We start from the raw sequence: 24,689 nt of genomic DNA on the forward strand, positions 1-24,689 counted from the left end.
ATATACAAAGTTCCTCACCAGATTTTAAATTCCTTAAAAGTACTCACTGACTCTTGTTCATCTTTGTCTTTCTTGAGGACAGAAACACAGGGAGCTGAATTAGGAGCAAGTCTCAGTGGTTTAAGATAAAAGGGACAAGCCTTTCTTGTTCAGAAAGTTTTTTTCTTAAACTGAATCAAGATATTAAAATAAAAGCATATATAACCCAGCTATTGAAGTAAAGTCCCAACTTTAAAAATACAAGAGTTCCAACAAGAGCTGGTAAAGAGTGCTTCAGGTCCCTAAGGTAATCTATATGAGGAGGTAGGCAGTAGAAGAGTCCCTTGGAATGGGCAAAATGTGAAAGGAAGAGAGGAGAGAAAAGAGTTACCCTGACAGTGGAAATATTAAGGTCAGGTTTAATATCATTATATCCTTGTTCAAGACTGTATTTGTTTCAGTGAAATAGTAACATATTTAATGTATTATATTAATATCTTCACATTTTGTGGCTGATTCTCTTTTCTACTGTCTTTGCTCACATTTGCACTGATTAATCTCACCCATTGCAATAAGTTAAGAATAATATGTTACTTGTTTAACCTCAGCTCTCACCAGCTCATTTCTGGTGTTTTACGATCAACGCCTAGTTTGGAGCCAACCTAGTCATTTTCTTTAAAATTATCAAAATAGATGTTTTCAAAATGTGGAAAAGATGCCACCTGAAAAGAACCTGCAAGAATTTAAACTCCTCCCCAAAGATGTAACTCCTCCCCAATAGACATTAATAATATTTTATGTCCCTTAATTAAGATGTATGTGTGACTTTGTAGTGAAAAAATTTGGTCAAAGGTTAATTAAAAATGATAAGGATAGTTGTCAGAGTCTCTTTTAAAAAATATTACTTACTATTCTTAGCTATCAATTGTCCAACAATTCTGAATCTTAAAGAATAGAATGTATATTTATTACACAAATAATTATCAAGCAACTCTTCCATGCCAGGTGGCACTATTCTAAGGCTCGAAATAAATAAATGACTTAAATATGGTCTTTGCTCTAAGAAATGAGAAGCAAAAAGCTTTGGGAAGCTTATCTAGTTATCCCTTTCAATTCAGTTGAGTTACATGTCTTTTGATGAAATCTTGTTTAAAACAGAAAAAGGCATTCAACTGGGTTAAATGGTATTACTTGGGAATTTTGTAAATTTTGCAGGCTGAGAACACACATTATGATTTTAGACAAAGGGGGAGAACTTTTAAAACCACAGCCTAGTTCTGGCTCCTACCCTGTCTCACTATGCTTTGATCAATTTCTACCAGGGTTCTTACAGCAAAAGCATGTGTTCCAATGAGATGAATTTTAATGGCTCTAATAATTATGTTTCTGTGTTTCTTCAAAATATCTGACTGAATGAAACTTTATCTTCCCTCTGCAAAGAGATTATACAGTTTCAAGCTACTATTTCAACTCCATTTGAGTACACAGTCATCATAAATATATTTTCCTGACCATTAGCTCAACTTATTTGGAGGAAAACTGTGGCCTCCCTTAGGCTTTTATTCTCCTATGCATTTTGGATGTATAAGTAAATATAAAGTTGCATTGGCAGGTGTGGTAAGCCTCTATTAGACTGTTCCTCCTCTGTTCAGAGAACCCACTGGAAACTGTCGTGGGAGATCTTACAGGAAGCCTGCTATGTGCCAGGGCTTCTAAGCTATTATTTTGTTTAAAAGCTCTGTGGAATCATTAAAATTCTCTTCATTTTTAGTAGGAGAAAACCGGCTCAGAATATGCACAATTGGGCCAAGTGTGGGTTTGTGTCCGTATACAACCCAATCTAAGGTCTTAAAAACAATACTAAAAGATCAGAATGGGAGAAAACTTTTTGCATTTATTTTGAGTAAATGAGACTTGAGGCATTTGTCTCCCCATGCATATCTATGCAGTATATCTAAGCAAAAATCATGTCAGTTTTTTTTTTACATCTAAAATTTGCTTTAGAGGATATAAGAAAATACACACACACACACACACACACATATATATATATATATAAACTAAAGCCTACACCTATGCATTTTAACCATTTTGTGGGAGAAATTGTTCTGTGCATAATAGCTTATCATGATTTTGGGTGCTTTGCTAAGGCTTAAGAAATTGTTAGTGCCAATTCCAATTTGCTTAGTTCATTTACTTTGCACCTAACTTGTAAATTAATCATTGCTGGTAACATCAATTTAGTTGTAATTAATCATAGAGGGAGGAGTAAAGCAGTCACATTGGTACCAGCCATATTAACTGCCTTATCTGATTGCTCTTGTGTAATTTTCCAGCACTTTGATGAATATACAAGGCAAGAAATACTTTGGGCGCCTTCAAGAATATTCATAGTATAACTGGAAGTAAAAGCACTATAAATAGTTGATTGCTGCTTTACCTGAAGACTCTTCTGTGGCTATTAGATATATAACTTTTGTGCACACACACACACACACACACACACACACACACTTTGCCCTTGCTTTGCTTAAATTACATGTTGATGCTTTCAGAGCAGTTGAGGCTAAAAAATGGAGATTTTATTAGCGTCTTGGCTGTGTATTCAAGGTCAGAGAGATGTGGATCCCAACAAATAGCAAGTATTGATATCTCCTATGCAGTTTCCACTTGTTAAATAAATATTTAGGGAAATATATAATTCTCATTTGCAAATATGCAATATTTTTTAGCTCTTGATGAAAAAACTGATTTTTACAACATTACAGTCAAAATCTATCCATATATTTACTTATGCCTGACAGAACTTTAGGTGAGTTACAGCAAACAAACAACATTACACTGATGTATGAGGAATGATATATTAAACTAACGTATTTTACAGTCCCCATAAATTATATCTTGTGACTTCCTATTCATTGTATCAAGCTATTCATTGCTTTAGGGTGAGGACAAAATCCATCTACAAGATGGAAGTCATAGTTTAGCATGGAGCGTCAAGATACACTTTTCAGTCCATAGCAAAATAATAGTTTTGCGAGCCTGGCTTTGCAAGTGTTCTCATGAAAGCAGGAGGAAGGCCTATCTTACAACCTGTCTTCTGGTTCCTCACTGGTCCCCAGAGCAGAGTGGTTGATCAGGTCTTGTGCTGGGTATCCTGGACTGGTGCTCCCCGTGGGTGACCAGTCTTGCTGGGTCCCTTTGGCATGACACTAGCATCTACTCCTGAGTTCATGGTCCCTGCTGTTGAGTCTGGTCATAGATTCCTGTACCCTCTTTGGCAGTACATCAATCCTCTTCAGGTTCATAGGTTCACTCTGTACTTTTCTGTCCTCTCATCAGAGCAGGTAGGAAGATCCGGATCCTGAACATGCCATGAACAGGCCAGGAGGTACTGGAGTTGCTATGTTAAGCCTACCTGTTTAGATACACCCCTGCTGTTCAGGTACTCTGATGAACATGGGATCTTTCTAAGAGGCATGAAATTTTCTCAGACAATACCTTAGGAACCGAACTGAACCAAAATGAACCAAACCAGACCAGACCAGACCAGACCAAACCAAACCAAACCAAACCAAACCAAACCTAAACGAACAAGAAAATCTATCCTGGGATTCCCCCAATCACATCTGGATGTTTCTCCCCATTCTCTTGGGGTTCTGACCCCAAGACCATGGAGGGCATTCACTTCTGCTCTTCACTCTTTATGTTATTCTTCTCCTCAAACCCCAAAAAGTCTTTCTCCTTTTACTTCCTGTCATATAGGAATTTCCCCTACTTCACATTCTCCCACTGTCTCCATGATATGCAAGCCGGTCAAACTTGGTGATCTCAGTATCCTTGGCACTTAATATGTAGAGGAAATATTTTAATACTTAGAAAAGCTTATTTATCTGCATCCAGTCACTAACCTGGGAAGTACGAGTAGGAGGGTGTACCCTTGAATGGGAACAAGGACCCTTGGAATACTTCCTTGGGGAAATGACACAATTCAAAATGTAACAAAGGTATATGGTAAAAGTCAAGTCCTTATCCTACCCCTACCTATGTCCCTTAGGCACTCAGCTGCTTTCCACAGAGATAATCACTGACTCCAGTGTCTTATATCTACTTTCCCAGAAGTATTCTATGCCCATACATGTGTGTATATGTACTTTTCTCTTTTTAAAACAATTTGTAGTATACTATGTACACATTCTGTATCTTCCATTTTTTACTTAATATATCTATCAGTACATATCAGTAACTGTAGAACTGGCTCATTCTTCTCAATGGCTGCATAATATTCAAATGTAAGGAAGTAATATAATTTATTTAGCCAGACTCCCTCCCCCCCAGTTTGGTTCAGTACTTTTTTTCTTACAAAACAATGCTGTAATGAATATCCTTCAATATATTTTATTTTGAACATGTACAGGTTAATTTGTAGAATAAATTCCTAGAAGCAGAATTGCTGGATCAGATATAATTTTTTAATATCATAGACACGTCCAAATTCTTTTCAATAGAATTGTTCTGACTTAGAGTCTTATCAAAATACATAGGCATATCTGTCTCCCCTTGCCTTTACCAACAGACCGTATGAACTTGATTTTGACAGTGAGGAGTAAAAAATGGTGTCTTGAAGTTTTAATTTGTATTTCTCTTGTTATGAGTGAGGTTGAATGTTGTGTACGTTTTTAGGAGTCTTAAAAATTTTCATTTGTTTTTATCTTTTTCCCATTTTTTAAATCAATTTGTTGGTCTTACTGATTTTTTAGAAGCTCTTTCTGAATTAAGAATATAGGCTCTTAATTCAGGATATGCTGTTTCAGTATTTTAAAAAATTATTTTGTTATTTGTCTTTAGCTTGTGTATAGGTTATTTTAATATACAAAAATTTCTTATTATGTTGTCTAACCAGTTTTCTATTCTGCTGTTTCTTAGTTTTGTGGCATATTAGAAAAGCCTACCCTACTCATGAAACTATAAAAATAATTATCCAATGTTATTGGTACTTCTATAATTTCATTTTTTATATTAAAATTTTTGATCCACCTGAAATTTATTTTAGTGTAATGTGAGAGGTAGGAATTGAATGCTTTTTTTTTCCAGATGGCTACCTAGTTGTATTACCACTTCTTATTGAATAATACGTTTTTTCACTTATTTGAAATGTGAATTTTATGACATAATGTGATATATATTGTAAAACAGAAATATATATCATTATATAATATAATGTTTATTTATATGTGGAATTTCTATTCATTTTATTGATCAGTCTGTATATTTGTTTACCAAGACAATATAACTTTAAATATTTCAGTAATTAATTAAAGGATAATGTTGTTTTTTGTTCATGATGTTGCATTTTGAACTTAAATGATTAAAACACCTCATTAACTACAGCAAGTCATACTTCATCCAAAAAGAAAAATTACAAATGACAGCAATGTGCTCGAAGAGTAAAATGATACCCCAGAACCAAGTTGGAAATTAGTCTCATACATATATGTCATGGCTAAATACTGATCATGGCTCAGGTCAAAAGTCGTCAGAACGATCTGACAAATTTCAATGTCTGAAGTGACGTTTAAGAGAACGGCAACTGGGTAAGTGAAATGCTGTTTTAACAGATAAAATCTTTCCACTTGGAATACATTCCTGATGCTGATTTTTTACCTGGGTGATGTGACTTAAACTAGTTGCTCTTAATTAGACTGAGTCAGGGACTTAGTAGCTGGAAGAATTTAGCACAGACATTAATTCTATCTGGAGAACAGCAGCCTGAGCCTGATGGTTTTTAGCAAACAAGGTCAAATTCAGTACCACATACTAATACTGATCAAGGTAGGAACATGGAAATTTTACTGCTTAGGGAAAACAATAGCATCACCCTAAGCCATACTGCAACCGGCTCCTTTTTTTAATCAATTAGAGTTTTTATACCACTTTTTAGGTATAACGTTATACACACTCATACAAATTTACACAGTGCAAATATGCCTTTAGAGTAAAATAGGGAAGTCCCCCGCTTCAAAAAGAGTACCTCGAAGCAGCGTTGTTGTCACTTTGGTGAGCAATGTTTCAGAACCCATGGACCAGAAATTTTTTTATTTTGTTTTGCTTTATATAATAAAATTTATATTTTTTATTTTGTTTCGCATCTTGATTTTATTCCTTAGTTTGTGGTAGACATCTTCCCATGTCAACACATGGCCTACCTCTTTCTATTCTGATTTGTGTTCAATTTTCATGAGCAATGTTCTCTTCTCTTTACAAAATTTATCCTTATTTTAAATTACAGAAATAAAGTCTTATAAAAATTTAGAAATACAAAACCAAAATTAATGAAATAGAAAGTAACTCAGAAAAACTAATGACTATTTTCATTCACCAAATGTGAAAAAATAAAACCGAGAATATGGAGAAATGGACAGTCTCACACATTTCTACTTTTCTTTTTGGAAAGTAATATAGTTATACCTTTTATAGATTACACATATCCATACTACTTGGCTGAGCAATCCCAGTTTTGAATGTTAATTCTGCATAGATCAAAGCCCTAGAATGCAGGGACATAGGTGCAATGATTTGTAGAGCAAAACTGTTCAGGGTGGGAAAACACTGGAAACGACCTGAAGGTCCATCAATTATGTAATGATTGAACATATCACAGGCAATAATGCTATCAAACATTAAACTGTTACTTAAAAAGATATGTTTGAGCTATGGCTATGGAACTAGATGGATTTTCAGAATAGACTTTTGAATGAAAATAACAGGTTGAGAAATAATTTGGTATAGTATGTACTTGTTTTTTTCTGAGAAAAACATCAACTACTATTCATACACATACATATGAAAACAGGTTTGAAATTATACATCAGCCTGTGAAAACTGCTATCGATAATGATATAATTATTAATAATGACATGATTTGGTGATGTGATTATGTTTTGCCTTTAAAGTTTATGGTAAACAAGTATGTATTACTTTTATAATTTAAAAAAGTGAATAAAGAACACATAAAATGAAAAAAATGTATAATTAGATGAACAAGTTTTATAGAAAATACATTTCTATTGTCATAGAAAGTTTAATGATTGTAAAAGGAGATACTTTGAATACTGGTACAATTAAGTATCCAAGGTAAAAATAATGGGGTGGTGTTAGATGATGTTTAGTAATATACTGACTTTTTTTTGGTCCAGAGACCTAGAATCTTATCTTGGTCTCAGTATCCCTACTTCCCATAAGGTCCCTGGAAGAAAGATGTGTTCAAAGAAGGCTAAGGAAAATGCCACCTCATTATTAACTGGGCATCACCCTCAACACCAATGCCATATCCCCTGAGCTCACCTCACTACGCATGGGCTTCCTTTTGCCTGATCCAAAGGAAGTCTATAGGCGAGAATTAAAGAAGGCTGAAGATAGGTCATGCTACGTTTCTAAGTCTATACTAGTGGATCAACAGTTAGCACCCTAAAGTACAAAAATCTATCTTTGCCAGAGCAAAGGAAATAGGACTGGAGCAGAGCCGCATATAGGCTTGTTTGCATTTCAGTGTTTCATCCATTAGAAAACATGGCTGACCAGTGTCTTGATAGTTAACAGATTAGTGCTCTCTGCCTCTCAAAGATGGGTTTCTTACCCTATTGCCCACTCATCCTTGAGTAAGAAAGAGGAGAAAGAAAGAAGAGGAAAAAGAAAGGGCTTTCATTCCTTGGAAAATACAGGTTAAAAACAAATAAAAACAAGGATATTATCTATTAAAAATCTAAAGCAACAATTGGAAAGAGATGGAAATTAATCTTCAACTATTTTTTCAAACTTTGGAGGTTCATGAAAATAAAAGCCATATTTTTTTCCAAGCACTTCTAGGTTTCTCAAACCATCTGTGCTTCAAGGAGAATTTAGTTCATGTGTTTTTAGTTAATTTACACTTAACTCATCAAAATGTTGACTTGTTATTCCAGCTATTTGATGTCTCAGAAATCATACGCACATTTTAATATATGTTCAAAAGTCTTTCTTCCATTTGGATAAGGAAATCATCATTAGCTAGCAGTAAACAGAACCTGGAAGAGCTTAAGTCTGATTCCGAACGGAGAACTAAGGAAATTCCAAGGGGTTTGAAACTTGGCAAACTACTTTCCACACACATGGTTACAAAATCTTTAAAGTGATAAACATGAGAAATGACAAAAAACCATCAAAATCATCACAAGCATAAACGGAGTCTCTGGAATGTGAAGATGCTTAGTCAGAGGACTTATATATCATATTAACTCTATGTTCCTTAAATGAAAATACTTCAAGGTCAGCACACTAGCCCCAGGTTGGCCCATGTGCACAGAACATTGTGTCAAAGCCAATAGGCTAATTTTTCCAAGGCAAAGGACAAAGGATATCCTTCAGAACTTTTGATGATCCCGTGATCTTTCAAGTAAAATGTATTAAACACATATCTATTTAAAAGCTCCTGTATGTTCATGTCAGTAGGCTGGAAATAATTTTTTTCCCACCCAGCTTACCTATGCCTCTAGACCACAATACTTGATTAAACGTCATCGTGGATTAATGTTTGATTGTCTAGGTTCACAGCTGACCAAAGCTTCTGTTAACTCTGAAACAATTCTCACGATATTTACACACTGACTTTTAGAGACATTTGAGGCAGGATCCTGGTCTTTTGTGACTGAAAACAAGAAGAGGTTCAGAGACGGCAAACCATGAAGGGTGTTCTGGGGCCAAATCCCACACGAGTACGAAAGGAACCAATTCATGTTCAAGAACAGACTGTAGAACGAAGCTAAGATCCAAGATTCAGAGGAGTGGATCAATAGGAACATGAAATAGAAATAAATCAATTGGAACATGAAATAGAAGTGGATCTATAGGAACGCGGAGCTGGAGGGATTGGAGCAGCCTAGAGGTCAAAGAAGTGTTCAGGGGCAGCTTGGGGAATGGAGAGCAGAGGCAGCACTAGAGGGAGAGGAAGGGCCAGTCTGGGGCAATTCTTATGATCACTGAGCTCCTTGAGTGGCTTGGCTGGCTTTAGTGTCCACAGATAAATCCATAAAATAATAGAAATGTCAGGGGCAGAAGGAAACATAATAATCATCTCATTTGACTTTGTAAATTCTAACCCTCTCATTTTTATAATTGTGAATTTCGTTGCCCACCCTGGACGGGTAACCATTATACAAAGCTACACCCTTGCTAGTGTTAGAGCTGAGAGCAGCAGCTGTAAGGCCTCCCCTTACTTCTGGTCCAGAATTCTTTCTATGCACCACATCCCAAGCGAATTAGTCATTTCCTCTTTCTTCCCTTTCTTCTTTTTAAAGTTTCTTTTTTTTCCCCCCACTTGCCTCATTTATTCCCACTTTAACTCAAAACTGAAGTAGAAGTGACAAAATGTCACACCCAAAGCTCGACTGGAATTATTCTCAGAGGAGGTCACAGCAAAGCATGTTTGTTTTGTGAAGTTTCAAGTTGATTCTCAGCATATGGGTTCAAAGCTGTGAACCAACCTTGAACCTTGGGAACTGTGAGTCGACAAGATGGGACTAATATGTAAAAGAAAAATAAAAGGTTCAGAAGGCTTGCTGGATGTCGGTTCTCTTTTTAAAAAGAGCATTTTGGTGAGTTAAGTGTAAATGATTCAGAAACACAAGGATTTTATTTCCTTTGCCATAGGCATGGGTTTAAAAATTTATGGAAAAAAGTGCTCGGCACAACATGTTTTGAATTTTATTGGTCTTTTTTTATCCTATGATCTCTAGAAGATGGCAGCTGAAGAATGAACAGCTGAATCAAAAGTTTTAAATGTATATATAAAACATGACACTTGGTCAGATGGAGTAGTAAGAGCATCCAGTCTGAGAGCTCCCATTCTGAAAGCCTTATTATACTTTTAGTCTTGGACCTAATTATATTACTAAAGGAAAGTTCCAGGTAGGTTTTTAATCTGAATTTATTGTGTGTGAATCAGGCCCATAGTTGTGAGGAATCCATTTCATTATAAGGAGTGTGATGCTTGGGTAAAGGTGTGTAACTGGGCAGTTGGAATAAAAGAGATGTAAATTACTTTGCTTTAAACTGTTAAGGCTCTAATTTTTGTTTAAAAATTAAAACAATCTACTGGATGATCTTTTATATACATAATTTTATCTGCCTCAAGCATTTTACTTTGTATAGTATAACTAGGATCTTTGTAGAATTCTGATTATTTCTATTAAGAGAAATAAACAAATATTTCAGGATTCTCATAATCTGTTTTTATTTTCACTCTTTTTGGCCAACTTTATGGCAGGATAGTTGGTTTTTATTTTATTAGCATTATGTGAGTCCTTAGTCAAATTCCTGTTTTGTTGTAGGAATACTCGTAATTAGCTACATGAATTTTAAATCTTCTCAACAGGCAGTGTTTAAAACTCATCTTTTTTCAAACTTATACTTGTTCCCTGATTTGCCCAGGAACTTCTAAGAGAATATACAACTTTAAATAAACATTCCTGGTTAGCTCGTGGTTGGGCTTTAAACACCCTAGCATCATTTAAATCAAATCATTTCAGATGCTAGAACTGGATGAAATCACAACGAAGCTATGCTTGCAATTTTATTAAAATGATAGGTTGGTCAGGACAAAAATATTCAACTCTATTGAGTGCCAAGGTGGAGTACATTCAAAATAGCCTACCTACATAGATGGAGCCAGGCCATATCACGCTGCAAGGGCTCTGTACATATCATCACATCTGTCATTAACAATGTGACTTTTAAAAATTTTTTTGCATGTTGTTTCATGTATTTTAAATAGAAGGAAAACTGGGCTACATTTCAAAATTTAAATATGGTACATGAAAAGGCTTTGTTCACATTTAATTAAATTACTGTTTATGTGCCATATGTTTGATCAGACACTGCTTGTATCCCAGATGGAGGTAATGGGTAGAAATAAGGTATAAAGGTTTTTCTTTTTTTTCCCTCTTCTCAAAGTAGAAGGTACAAATTGAGATGATTTTCTAAGAAATGTCATCACAATGACAAACTCATATGGCCACTACTGTGAAACTAGCCCTTAAATGATCACTTTGTGGCTCATTAACTCTCAGAACTATAAAGATAACCACCCTGAAGATAGGTAGGACCCTTAGCTCCAGAAGACACTACTTAAATTATTTGCAAGACTCCTAGTGCAAATTTCCTCAGGGATACTGTTGCCCTGACTGACTTGCCAAAACTGTTTTCTTTAGGACTTTAGAATAGGTTTGTTTTAAAATTATTAATATAAAATAAAGAGATACTCACTGTTAATTTAAAAATGTACAGTTAAGTCATGGAAATGTAAATTCAATAATATCTCATGCAACTTGAACTGGAAACAAGCAGATACCTTTTATGAATTCCCTACATTCAGCAGAAGCAGAATTCACTTTGCTCATTCGCCAAGTAGATGTGTTTTCTGGAGACGAAGGAAGAGTCATTTTTACCATATGAAGGGAGCATGTGTTTTTCTTACTTTTGCTGATCTGCTGTTTTCGCCATATTTGCTGAGTTCAAGTCTCTCATCAGTTGGTGGGAATGTAGATTTAATGACATTTATCTTGGAAAACATGTTCTGCTAAAATTTTGTAGTGATGTAAGCCATTTAACTCTAAAATTGGCAGCTGAAACTAACGCTATGTCCACATAAACAACTACTCAAATGTCTCAGCCAAAACCATTTTGGGACACCCAAGGCCAGGATACCATTTCTGGGTCTGCACACTTTCCTGAAAATGAAAGTAGTGCATTCAGGGGCTTACCTCCAGTCCAGGCAAAGGAGGCCTGAGGAAACTCTGATGTGTCCTCCTATTGTGGTATATCCCTGTGTTTAATAAAAGACCTGCTCTCCTTTTGTTTTTAAAGAGAGTAAGTGTAAACAGAAGAAATACGGGGATGAAATTCCTGCCCTCAGCAGTTGTCTTGGGGGAGAGGGTGTCATGTCCTTTGGAGAGGGGACAGGCCAAACAGTAGGAGAGGGAGGTAGGGAGGTAGGGAGGCCCCCTGTGAGACATGAAAACTAGGCTCAAATTAGAATGGTACTCCTTTTCTACTCTCCACAAAGGGTGAGGCTGGAGAGCTACATCTACCGTCTTGGTTTGCCGGATGAGAGGGTATCAGGAGAGGGGCAAGGACACTCTGAGACTATATGGCAGTGGCCATTTTTTTTTTTTTGAGTGTCTAACATAGGCTAGGTACTGTATGAGACCTTTTAGATAGATTTTCCTATTAAAACGTCACTAATCTCTTGTAGTACGTATTATTATAGGTGAATAATATGAATAGTATTTATATTACAATAGATATAATATGATATATGATATGATATAGAGAGTTTGACCAACTTGTCACAATCATACAATTAGCAAGTGATAGCACCAAGATTTGAACCATGGAGTCTAACCTCAATGATCATCTCTTTCCATATCATCATCCAGATAAAGTGAGGACACAATCGTGTGGAAGCAAGTCAGGGAGAGGTGGGAAGGAAGAGTCAATGAACAATGTTATACTGTAACTGAGTGACAAATATTGCTAATATTAACTAATCTTGCTAAATATAACTGATTAGGCTATATTTGTCTTAAATCGTTGATGTATGGTATAGTAATGAATGTACACAAATTATGAAATAATATTATGATGTTTGACAATGACTGAAAATCCATTCTCCCCCAAAAGCCATTAACACACATTCATGGAGTCTTCTGCTAAATGCAACAGTTGCCCAGATTAACACTTTGGAGTCATCCTCAATAATGTCCTCTCCCTGACTTGCCACAGCTCACCTTGCCCCCCATCTTGCTTCCCTCCATTTTAGTGAAGAACCCCACCAACCATGCCAGGAGCCTGGAAGTCATCCTTGGTACCAGACTTTCCCTTACCCCCATGTTCAATGCTTTACTCTTTGTTGTCCATTTTCCCTCCTAAATATCTCTTGAATCTGTACACTTTTTGGCCATCTCCTCCATCATACCATGAATACCAGGACTTGTACAATAGCTTTGTACCTCTGAATACTAATCCATTCTCCACAGAGGAGGCAGGAAAAAGTTTAAGTGAAACAAATCTGATCTCATCATTTTTCTGCTTGAAACCCTTCAGACATTGTTAGGATCAAGACAGAAATCCTTAACGTGGCCTGTGTGGCTCTGCATAGGCTGGCCTTTCTCTCTCTGTCTTCACCTCACATAACCCCCATCTTCCACTTTAACTCAGCCACCTTTGCCTTTCAGTTCCGGCCTCACAGTCTTTACAAATGCTTTTCATTCTGGCTGGAATGTTCTCCCCCAAACACTTTTCCTCTTCCCCGAGTCACCTTTAACTTATCCTTTAGATAGCTCAGCATTCCCCTCCCCCCAGCCAAGGTGCTGTCTGTCCACACATCCTCTCTTAGCACTCTCCTCTTCCTTTTTTTTTTTTAATTTTAATTTTTTTGCGGTACGCGGGCCTCTCACTGTTGTGGCCTCTCCCGTTGCGGAGCACAGGCTCCGGACGCGCAGGCTCAGCGGCCATGGCTCACGGGCCCAGCCGCTCCGCGGCATGTGGGATCTTCCCGGACCGGGGCACGAACCCGTGTCCCCTGCATCGGCAGGCGGACTCTCAACCACTGCGCCACCAGGGAAGCCCTCCTCTTCCTTTTTAACACAGAGAGCAATGGCGACAAAGTACTTACTTATCTATTTACCCTGAGGGTCAACTCCCTGAGAGCAAAAGTCAAGCCTGCCTTGTTCACTACACTATAAGCAGCACAAAGCACAGAGCCTTTACTGTATCAGGTACCTAATTAATCCCAAATGAGGAAATGAATGAATACTTCCTCTATCACCTTCAATTAAGGCAGAGAGTGGGTCACCTCAAAACTCTGACACTAGGTTCGTTGAGGGCAGTCACTATGCCTTTTTCTTGTTATCATTAGTGGCTAGGATATACCTGGTAGATTCTCAACCGAGAGCTTGCTTACTGAATGTACAAACTACATGCATGCTCCTCCCTGCCTACTGGGAAGTAGCATATTCTTCCAGCAAAAAAGACATAACTGATTCCTCCTCTAGGCAAATCAGGGAGCTCCATTATATACTTCTGAATTATCTGGATGCCTCTTTCCCCTTGTATTAGTCAGGATTCTCCAGAGAAACAGAACCAATATAAGATATATATATCTTATATTTATCTATTTATTGTAAGGGATTGGCTCACATGATTACGGAGACTGAGAAGTCCCACAATCTGCCCTCTGCAAGCTGGAGACCCAGGGAAGCTGACGGTGTAGTTCAATGGGCTGAGCGCTGGAGAACAGATGGTATATTTTCCAGTCCCAGTCTGAATGCCTGAGAACCAGGAGCATGGAGGGCAGGAAGCAGTCAGGCAAAGAGTGAATTCAACCTTCCTCCACCTTTTTGTTCTATTAAGGCTCTCAGTGGGTTGAATGACGCCCACTCTCATGGGAGAGGGCCATGTGCTTCACCCAGTTCACCAATTCAAAGTTCGTATCCAGAAACACGTAGAAATAAAGTTTAACCAGATATCTGGGCATCCTGTGGTTCTGTCAATTTGATACAAAATTAACAGTCACATTTCTATAGCCAAATATACAGCTCACCCTATTGATTCTGAATATCTGAGTTTCACTATACCTTTCAGAATTCTAGCAATTGAGATTCTTGTGTACTGCAAATCTGGTAGATCATTTGTGAGGTTACAGTTAAAAATTTCATGGAGACAATTCAGTGACTCCAATAAATACTACCCATAAATTCTCAATGACATACTTCACATGTGCTACTTAAAATTACTCCAGAGATGCTTATAGTGTTATATAAAGCCACAAAAGAACTGTAAGAAGATAGAATCAGAAGGTTTGTGCAATGTTCTAACATAATCCAATGACTTAAAAAAACCTGTTCTTTATGGTTAAAGTGGAGAAGCTATTTCAATTTCTTTTTACCTGGCTATTTAACTAACTAACTAACTAACTAACTGACTGACTGACTGACTGACTGACTAACTTCCTTCCTTCCTTCCTCTCTCCCCCTCCCTCTCTCCCTTCCTTTCTTCCTTCTTCTTTCTCGCTTTTAAAGTGAAAGCTGTGCTCAGTTTAGTTAGGCATACATTTTAATTCTTCAATATCACATAACAATGTCATTATATGGCAGAGATACCGAATACACTTAGTGATTAGCATCATCCATGGAAGTACTACAGTTGAAAATGCTCCATAATAAAAGAAAAATTATGCTAAGAAGTGTATGATTGGTATGAAAAGAGAGAATTATGTCTTAAAGTCATGTGCCTTTTCCATAATTATTTGCCAAATAGTTGGTATTTAGAAGTTAAAGTATGATATTAAATTCCTGTAGTATGCTCTGTCAGTCCAAAGTTAGTATGTTCCTATAGTTAGAGCAATGGCCTAGAAAACAAGCTTGACTGAGTCACTTTGCTAAGTCCCCTTAATCTTCCGTACCTTAGTTTGCTTTTTTATGTGCTACTGATAAAGACTCTTTGTGTACATTTCAAGGGCTGGTTATGTCCAAGGTTTTACCATTTAGTCTAGCACGATGAGAATTTAAAAGAGATGGAGCAATATAAATAAATGTGAACATCTCCCCCTAGCACTACACATGTGATATTATTACTATTATTTTAAGTTCAAGTGGGAAAAAAGAAAATAGACACTTCAACTTTATCAAATCTGTTAAAGTGAAAGAAATAAAGGAAGAAAACAAAGTAGGAAAGAGAGAGATTACTCTGGTGGAGTCAATAAGATGATTTGAAAGCACTGGCTAAATTATAAATGTCATAGAACCAGTCTTGAAATAAAAAGCAAAAAGCTAGCTTATACTGTTGATGGGAATGCAAACTGGTACAGCCACTATGGAGAACAGTATGGAGGTTCCTTAAAAAACTGAAAATAGTGTTACCATATGATCCAGCAATTCCACACCTGGGCATATATCCAGAGAAAACCATGAACCCCAATGTTCATAGCAGTGCTATTTACAATAGCCAGGACATGGAAGCAACCTAAATGTCCAACAACAGAGGAATGGATAAAGAAGATGTGGTACATATATACAATGGAATATTACTCAGCCATAAAAAGAACAAACTAATGCCATTTGCAGCAACATGGATGGACCTAGAGATTCTCATACTGAATGAAGTAAGTCAGACAGAGAAAGACAAATATCATATGATATCACTTATATGTGGAATCTAAAAAGAGGCTACAAATGAACTTGTCTACAAAACAGATATAGAGTTACAGATGTAAAAAATAAACTTATGGTTACTAGGGGGTAAGGGGGGGGAGGGATAAACTGGAAGACTGGGATTGACACATACATACTACTATATATAGAATAGATAACTAATGAGGACCTACTGTACAGCACAGGGAACTCTACTCAATACTCTTTAACGGCCTGTAGGGAAGAAGAAGCTAAAAAAGAGTGGATATATGTATATGTATAACTGATTCACTTTGCTGTACACCTGAAACTAACACAACATTGTAAATCTGTTATATCCCAATAAAATTTTTAAAAAGCTAGCTTAACAGAATTATACTATTGAATAACAGTCTTCCAGTTTTTATGCCTGAATGACAGAGTACTGTCTGAGATATACATAAGCTGCCATTGACAATAACCATTCATACAGTTTGAAATCTGAGTGGCATATAGTAGAGTTAAATAAACAACAGAATTTTCATTTTTTACATTATATCTTTTTATATTTCAAACAACTCATACGTTTTATGTTTAATTTAATCAGGAATTATATTTCTTCATTCCACCTTCTAGTTCAAGTATTAATTATATAATAAATTATAGAGATTCTGAGGTTAAAAGGCTAGAGGTGGACTTTACAGGTTCTATACATTATAATTTTCATTTGTAAAACTGGGGACGCTAGTTGACCTGACATAAATAGATATCATGTTAAAGCAAGTTTCATTTTGCTCCTTCACCTCTTCCAACTTTGATTTCCCCTTTGATCTTCCATATTTCAGAGAGAAAGAGCAATATAAATATTGGTTGGTTTCCTACTTGGAGAATAAGAAAGGTTGATTATATATCAAAGTGTCCAAATAGGATCTTGGAAATCATCAAATATTCATGGAGGTTTGAGAGGGGAGTGGGTCTCAATTCCAACACCCATTTTTGAGATGCAAGCCTTGAGAATCAGGGAAGTTTCACTACTTGTTAAAACTCATACGTCTAGGTACGTGGGGATCGAGTATAATATGGTGACTGCAAAGTGATGGAAGCTCTGAGGCAGTGATTTATTGCCAGTTGGTACCAACTGCAGCTTTGTGATATCACTCAAATTGTGGTTTTAAATGGCTGCTACACTGTTAACTTTCTACGTGTATCTTGTATCCCTAGAAAAAACTCAAGCTCTTTGATTTCCTTATAGTCCCTGGAGTTTCTAACAGTGCAAAACACACTCAATATAATAAATGAATCCGTTTAGCAAGTTCTATTCCTGCCATTAGATCTCTTGAGATTTAAAATTTTGACTTTTTCTGACTTGAAAGATAAATGGAAATCTTAGTCATTGCCTTAACCAGACTTTGCATATTTGCTGCTGCTATAAACTCTGTGCACATTTCATGGGCTGGTTACACCCAGCATTCTACTGTTTATTCTTTTCTAGCACAATGACAATTCAAGAGAGGTGATGCAATATAAATAAATATTTGTAAATTCTATCTGGGCTCAGAGATTAAGACATTTTTTTCCCCCTGAGTCAAATTTAAGCACAACTACTTTGTTGCCGTTCTTATGATCAGTATCAGGAAAAGCATCTGAGGACCATTAAACAAGATATCCCTCATGGTGCATTCTCTTGGCTCAAACACTTGCCTGGTTCTGTGCATTAATGTTCCAGAGGCAGACCCTCTTCAGGGCAGATGCAGGCTCTGGCTCCCATGTGTTGCTTCCCTTAACGGCTCTTCTCTGATCTATAGCTGTGGTTTTCTTCTGCCATTATTTTCCTCACTCTGACCAAATGACAACCACTCTTCTGGATTCCTCCACATTCTCAGCTAGAATATCCAAATTCTGCTGCTTCAACACCGCTGAGTGATCTGCCATGTCTAGAACTGCATGCAGGTTAATGTCATTTTACATTTTGAGTCTTTGAGAAATTTCAGAGTCCCTGATCCCTACAGCAAACAGGTCCATGACTATTTCTTTGTGGCTTGCTCTAAAATTACATTTCACAGCCAGTGCATGATCACCATTAAGAAAAGATTCCATTATCTCTTTCCAGCCTGGCTACACTGAAGAAATCTGGCCTCTGAAAACATTTGGTGATCAAGGTTCTTCAGATTTCCCTAGTAGAACTTTATGTCACAATCATAAGTTTCCTTTTCTTTCCTAAAGGTGAAGGAATTTAAATTTATGTTCGGCTTGTTAATACTAATTACATGAGAACCTGATCTTTCAGAGTTCTTTGTAGTTGTTCTAAATAAAAGTGTTGCCTCTATCTGGACATCAATGATCACAGGAAAAATACACATGGCGAGGGCATGCAAGGGCATCTGTAGCCCATGGAAAGAATGTGCACAAGGCATGGGTTCTTTCCCTGTGCTCTCACAGCAAGATGTTCTCTGTCCTTTAACTCTCCTTTCTCCCTCTCCTTTTCTTCCCTCCTTTATTTTTGTTTCTGTTTTCTTGCTCTTTTTGCAAGTCTAGGTATGGATATCTGCCTGTGATGGAGGAGGGCTTTTTTCACTACTGATTTGGTGTTACCAAAACGTTTAGGCTTCCTCAAGAATCAGAAAATGTGTCTGAACAGAGGAGATAACATTTTTTTCTTGAGTAATGACAAGTGAACTGACCCTGAGTTTAAAAGTTAATGGTATATGTGACAACCAACTTTAAGTAGGCAAAGAAAATGGTTTTCATAAGACAGGGTTTTTTTTTTTTTTTCTCTTTTTTTCCCAGTTAACAAGCCATTCTGTTGAAAAGAGCTAAAACTTATAATAACTCTGGTAGTTCACTGAGCGTGGGCTAAAGACATTTTACCAAGACCTTTTATTCTTTCCTGCAAAAATACCCTATCTTATGAACTTAAAATTCAAGTCAAAGCTCTTATTTGTTCTCATTTTTAGTGTGACTTTCCACTTATGTTACATGTCCACATGTATAAAATAATGACATTTTAAAAGACTGCAGATAGAACCCAAGTCTAAAAGTAATTACAGAAATAAATGTGGTGGGAATTTAAGCCTCCTTGTTAACCAAAATACCCTTTATAAATCTTGTCAATTTGTGTCTGTGTGAATGTACTAGCTCCAGGTGTCAATCTCTTATAAAGGTGCTTGCCTCTGGCTTTTACATCAGAAGATCCTAAATCATTCACATCCAAAGCCTTATTTTACTTCAACTGTCTTCTGAAAAAGAAGTTTTATAACAACTTTTGTAATTCTGCTTTTAGTAAAATATCTCCAATGATATTTTAAAAAATATACATATTAGCCTTCATGTAATTAAATGAATTAATTATATTCAGAAAATGACTATACCACCCAAAGCAATCTACAGATCCAATGCAATTCCTATCAAATTACCAATGGCATTTTTTATGGAACTAGAACAAAAAATCTTAAAATTTGTATGGAGCCACAAAAGACCCCGAAGAGCCAAAGCAGTGTTGAGGGAAAAAAACGGAGCTGGAAGAATCAGACTCCCTGACTTCAGACTATACTACAAAGCTAAAGTAATCAAGACAATATGGTACTGGCACAAAAACAGAAATATAGATCAATAGAACAAGATAGAAAGCCCAGAGATAAACCCACGCACCTATGGTCAACTAATCTATGACAAAGGAGGCAAAGATATACAATGGAGAAAAGAAAAGTGGTGCTGGGAAAACTGGACAGCTACATGTAAAAGAATGAAATTAGAACACTATGAAATTAGAACAAAAATAAACTCAAAATGGATTAGAGACCTAAATGTAAGACTGGACACTATAAAACTCTTAGAGGAAAACATAGGCAGAACACTCTTTGATATAAATCACAGCAAGATCTTTTTTGATCCACCTCCTAGAGTAATGGAAATAAAAACAAAAATAAACAAATGGGACCTAATGAAACTTCAAAGCTTTTGCACAGCAAAGGAAACCATAAACAAGATGAAAAGACAACCCTCAGAATGGGGGAAAATATTTGCAAACAAATCAACGGACAAAGGATTAATCTCCAAAATATATAAACAGCTCATGTACCTCAATATTAAAAAAACAAACAACCCAGTCAAAAAATGGCAGAAGACCTTAATAGACATTTCTCCAAAGAAGACATACAGATGGCCAATAAGCACACGAAAAGCTGCTCAACACCACTAATTATTAAAGAAATGCAAATCAGAACTACAATGAGGTGTCGCCTCACACCAGTTAGAATGGGCATCATCAGAAAATCTATAAACAACAGATGCTGGAGAGGGTGTGGAGAAAAGGGAACCCTCTTGCACTGTTGGTGGGAATGTAAATTGATACAGCCACTATGGAGAACAGTATGGAGGTTCCTTAAAAAGCTAAGAATAGAACTACCGTATGACCCAGCAATCCCACTACTGAGCATATACCCTGAGAAAACCATAATTCAAAAAGACATATGCACCCAAATGTTCACTGCAGCACTATTTACAATAGCCGGGTCATGGGAGCAACCTAAATGCCCATCAACAGATGAATGGATAAAGATGTTGTGGTACATATATACAATGGAATATTACTCAGCCATAAAAAGGAACGAAATCGGGTCATTTGTAGAGACATGGATGGATCTAGAGGCTGTCATACAGAGTGAAGTAAGTCAGAAAGAGAAAAACAAATATCGTATATTAACGCATATATGTGGAACCTAGAAAAATGGTACAGATGAACTGGTTTGCAGGGCAGAAATTGAGACACAGATGTAGAGAACAAACGTATGGACACCAAGGGGGGAAAGCGGTGGGGGGTGGGAGTGGTGGTGTGATGAATTGGGAGATTGGCATTGACATGTATACACTGATGTGTATAAAATGGATGACTAATAAGAACCTGTTATATAAAAAAATAAAGAAAATTCAAAAAAAATACATATTAGCCTTCATGTAATTAAATGAATTAATTATGTTCAGAAAATTGAGTTACAGAGATACCCACATATTCCATAAGGCATACTCATACAACTCTTTTATGAAATAACTGGTTTTATTACATGGAGTAAAAATGTTGTATTTGGCAGATACAAGTGCTATGATACATATATATCTCCGCAGCTACAGATATAATTCTTGACATTTTCTCCAATGCTTGTCCACATTTTAGGATTAGAAAATCTATCATGAGAGATCAGTAACACCATCTGGTATATAAAGTTTGCTATCAGTACCCTATTTCAACCAGAAAAAATCATCCACTATTATTGACTCACCACAATTATTGAGAAAAGGTCTTTTATCAAAAGATTAAATGCATTTTTTTTTTACTGTAAGTACTCAGCATAGTGTGTAGTAAATTCTCAATTTGTGTCAGCTTTTATTATTTTTATTCAAATTAGTAGGTCTCTCTTGACAGTAAATTATAGAAAACAAATCAAACTAGCTTAAGGATAATAAGGCTTTTATTGGCTTTTGAAAGGTCGAGGGCACTGGCTTCAGGCACAATTTAATTCAGGTGGTCAGTGGTGTTAGGAATCTGTCTTCTTGCATCTCTCCACTTCTCTTTTCTGTGGGTTGACATGTTTCTGAGGCAGGCTATCTCTGCTAAGATGTCTGCCGGCCTTTGCAGATGAATATCCAGTTATCTTCAAGAACAGCAGATAGAGGGTTTCTTTAATCCTGTAGTTATGACAAAGGCTTCAAGTTGAGTCTCACTGGTTCCACTTGGCCTGACTTAAGCCACTTAATCATCCGTGAGCAATCACGACTGACCGGTGGATCCAGAATTCTAGTTACCCAGGACTGGGCCACATTTCTTAGCAGCATAGAACCATAAGGAAAGAAAGCATGGGAATCAGAATAGTGATTGCATGCCAGCCTGGCAAAAAGAAAGCAACAGATGTCCACTGCCTTACTTCATTCACCCACCAAACATTTCCAGAGTTTCTGCTGCATACCCTGTGCTGACTTGTGTATCTGAGCAGCAGAGTGCCGTGTAACTGGGAGTAGGGCAATGGGCACAGGAGAAAGGAAGAAATTCAAAAGTAAATGACCTAATCCCTTCCCTCAAAGGAGAGATGCCTCTAGGCTCTAAAGACAATAAGAAACAAGGACCCTGTGATGAACTTGTTGACCTAGGTGGTATACATTCAGAGCAGGAGAAAACACTGTGATTGGAGAACTGAGAGAAAACATTTAGGGGGTGGTGTTGAATGATGGACCAAACGTGGATGGGTCAAAGGAAAGGGGGATCTTCTAAAAGGCTGGTGGAATGTTGGTAAAGGCTCAGAGCTTTGGTGCATGGAGTGTGTTGGTGAGACAGGAGGGACCAGGTCCAGAAGGAGAGAGGAGTAGTGCTTGGGAGGAAAGGCAGGCTGTGGTGGATGGGAGAGGGAGGCACTTGGAGGGTGCCTGAATGCTAGGTGGAGCAGTCTAGCACGAACTGATAAAGGCAGAGTTGTGATAGGAGGATGCAAGCTCCTCTTTTGAAAGATGAATCTAGTAACAGGCTACAGGAGGTCCTGGAAAGAAAGATGATGGCAGGCATCCAGAGTTGTGTTTCTGGTACTGCAGAAATTGTGGAGTAAAGTGACAAAGTCTGAGAAGGACTTGAGGCTGTGAGGAGGATAGGAAACGATGCTGAGAGGAATTTCAAAGGGATGTGATCAATGGGACTTTGAGGTGCTTGTGGAAATTGGGGAGAAAGGAGACGATGACTCTAAATTATCAAGCCCAGGGCCTTTTCAGAAAATGGAAGAATCCTTAAGATGTAGTGATAGGAACCATCATTTCATAGTATTATGGTGCTTTTTTCAGTGGCATTCTCACCTTCTACCATATACTGCAGCTATTTATATGCATGTCTATCTTCAGGAAAGATGTCTAATTTATCTTTGTCTCTTCAACAGGATGAAGTTTGGTGTTCTGCATATGGATGAGTCAATGCACATTTGTTAAATGAATTTTACAGAGGAGAAACTGATTTCTAGGGAGGTTAAACATTTGCTCACCAGGCAAGTCAGTGATAAAATGGCAACCAGGCTCATCTTCTTCTCAATCTCGGATACTTTATTCTTTCTAGTCCTTTAGTGCTACAGTTGTTCTTTTTAGGGGACAGATGAACCTCTCTAATACAAACTGCCTGGCAAAAAATTGAAGTAGAGATCTGTGTCCTGTCCCGTACAAACGTACAGTGCATTTCCAGATTACTTCATACCCAAGATTTCTCTCAAAGTCAGAGCATCAGAAACAAGTCTCCCTCTGACCTCTTAAAACCTTCAGTGTTTTTCCACTTAGTTCTATAAATTTAAAATTTTGAGACCATGGAACTCTTCTGAAGTCCAAGATCCTGATAGATTTTGTTTTACATCCAAAGTGCAACACTGGAATAATGCTACAAGAGATCGCAAAGAAGTAAATGATTAAATTTTCTGTAGTGTTTTTCAAAATGTGGTCCCCAGACCAGCAGCATCAGCATCACTTGGGAACTTAAAGATGCATATTCCTGGCCAGCATCCCAGACCTCCTGAATCGGAAACTTGGAGATGGGGCTCAGCAATCAGGGTCTTAACAAGCCCTTCAGGTAATTTTGATGCATTGAAGTTTGGGAACCACTGGTCTTTGGCAATATTCCTCAATGACCTTTGAATCTTTAAAGGACTTAAAATTTGACCTTGCATCAGAATCACCTGGAGGGCTTATTCAGCCACTGATTGCTGGGTCCATTTTTAGGAAACCTCATGAAACTCATATTCCCTGCTTAAACGCCCTTGAAACTGGGTTTTGAAAGAGCTGTAAAATTGTTGTGGAATCCATATATATGTATGTAGGACACAAAGGCTCCATTTAATAAAATGTGCCTTCCTGTGAAATACCAAAGCTGTTAGGGAAGGCCCAGAAAAATTAAGCAGAGAGGGCACACCAAGGAAGACTCACTCCTTCCCTGTAAGCACTGATTTGTGGTAAATTGCAAAATTAAGGCTGAAGCAATACTAAGCAAACCAGGGCTAAAAACTCCCATCTGAATTTCAGGTTTAGTTTAGTAAGATGCTGCAGGAGCACAAAGCAGTAATCTGTTTCTGCACACCAATCTGTGTGTAGCACAAGATCACATCGGTGAGCAAACACTGCCTCTCCTTATCAGGAGAGACTAATTGGAAGCTACAATTAACTGGGTAGTAAATGCCAGGAATTCTGAATCAGTCACAGAATAGCCTTCATCTGGCACTCTAACGTAAGTGGGGCAGTGATGGCCACTGAACAAAAGAAATGGGATTCTTTGCCTGGAAGAATGTAAAGGGGTGCATCTGGCAGACTTTTAAGATTTGTTGTTTTCCTTGACACACACCCCACACTCAAATTCAGGATTGCTTAGTTGGGAGATGGAGAAAGAAAAGTTGGCAATGTACAAATGGCCGATATACTAGATGGCGGTGAACAAACCCCTGGGTTCGGTTTTACTTCTTTCTTCTCTTAGGTATCATTAAGATTCAGGCTTGGAGTATG

General features: G+C 37.3%; 1 protein-coding gene across 8 annotated transcripts in view; it reads right to left on the reverse strand.

Moving 5' to 3' along the window:
* ZNF608 (zinc finger protein 608) overlaps positions 1-24,689 on the reverse strand; it is a 744,094-nt gene that overhangs the window by 387,481 nt on the left and 331,924 nt on the right. The gene's annotated exons all lie outside the window — the stretch shown is intronic.

This window comes from Monodon monoceros, unplaced genomic scaffold, assembly GCF_005190385.1.
Source record: "Monodon monoceros isolate NGI ecotype Baffin Bay Population unplaced genomic scaffold, NGI_Narwhal_1 Super_Scaffold_12, whole genome shotgun sequence".
NCBI classification, from domain to species: domain Eukaryota; kingdom Metazoa; phylum Chordata; class Mammalia; order Artiodactyla; family Monodontidae; genus Monodon; species Monodon monoceros.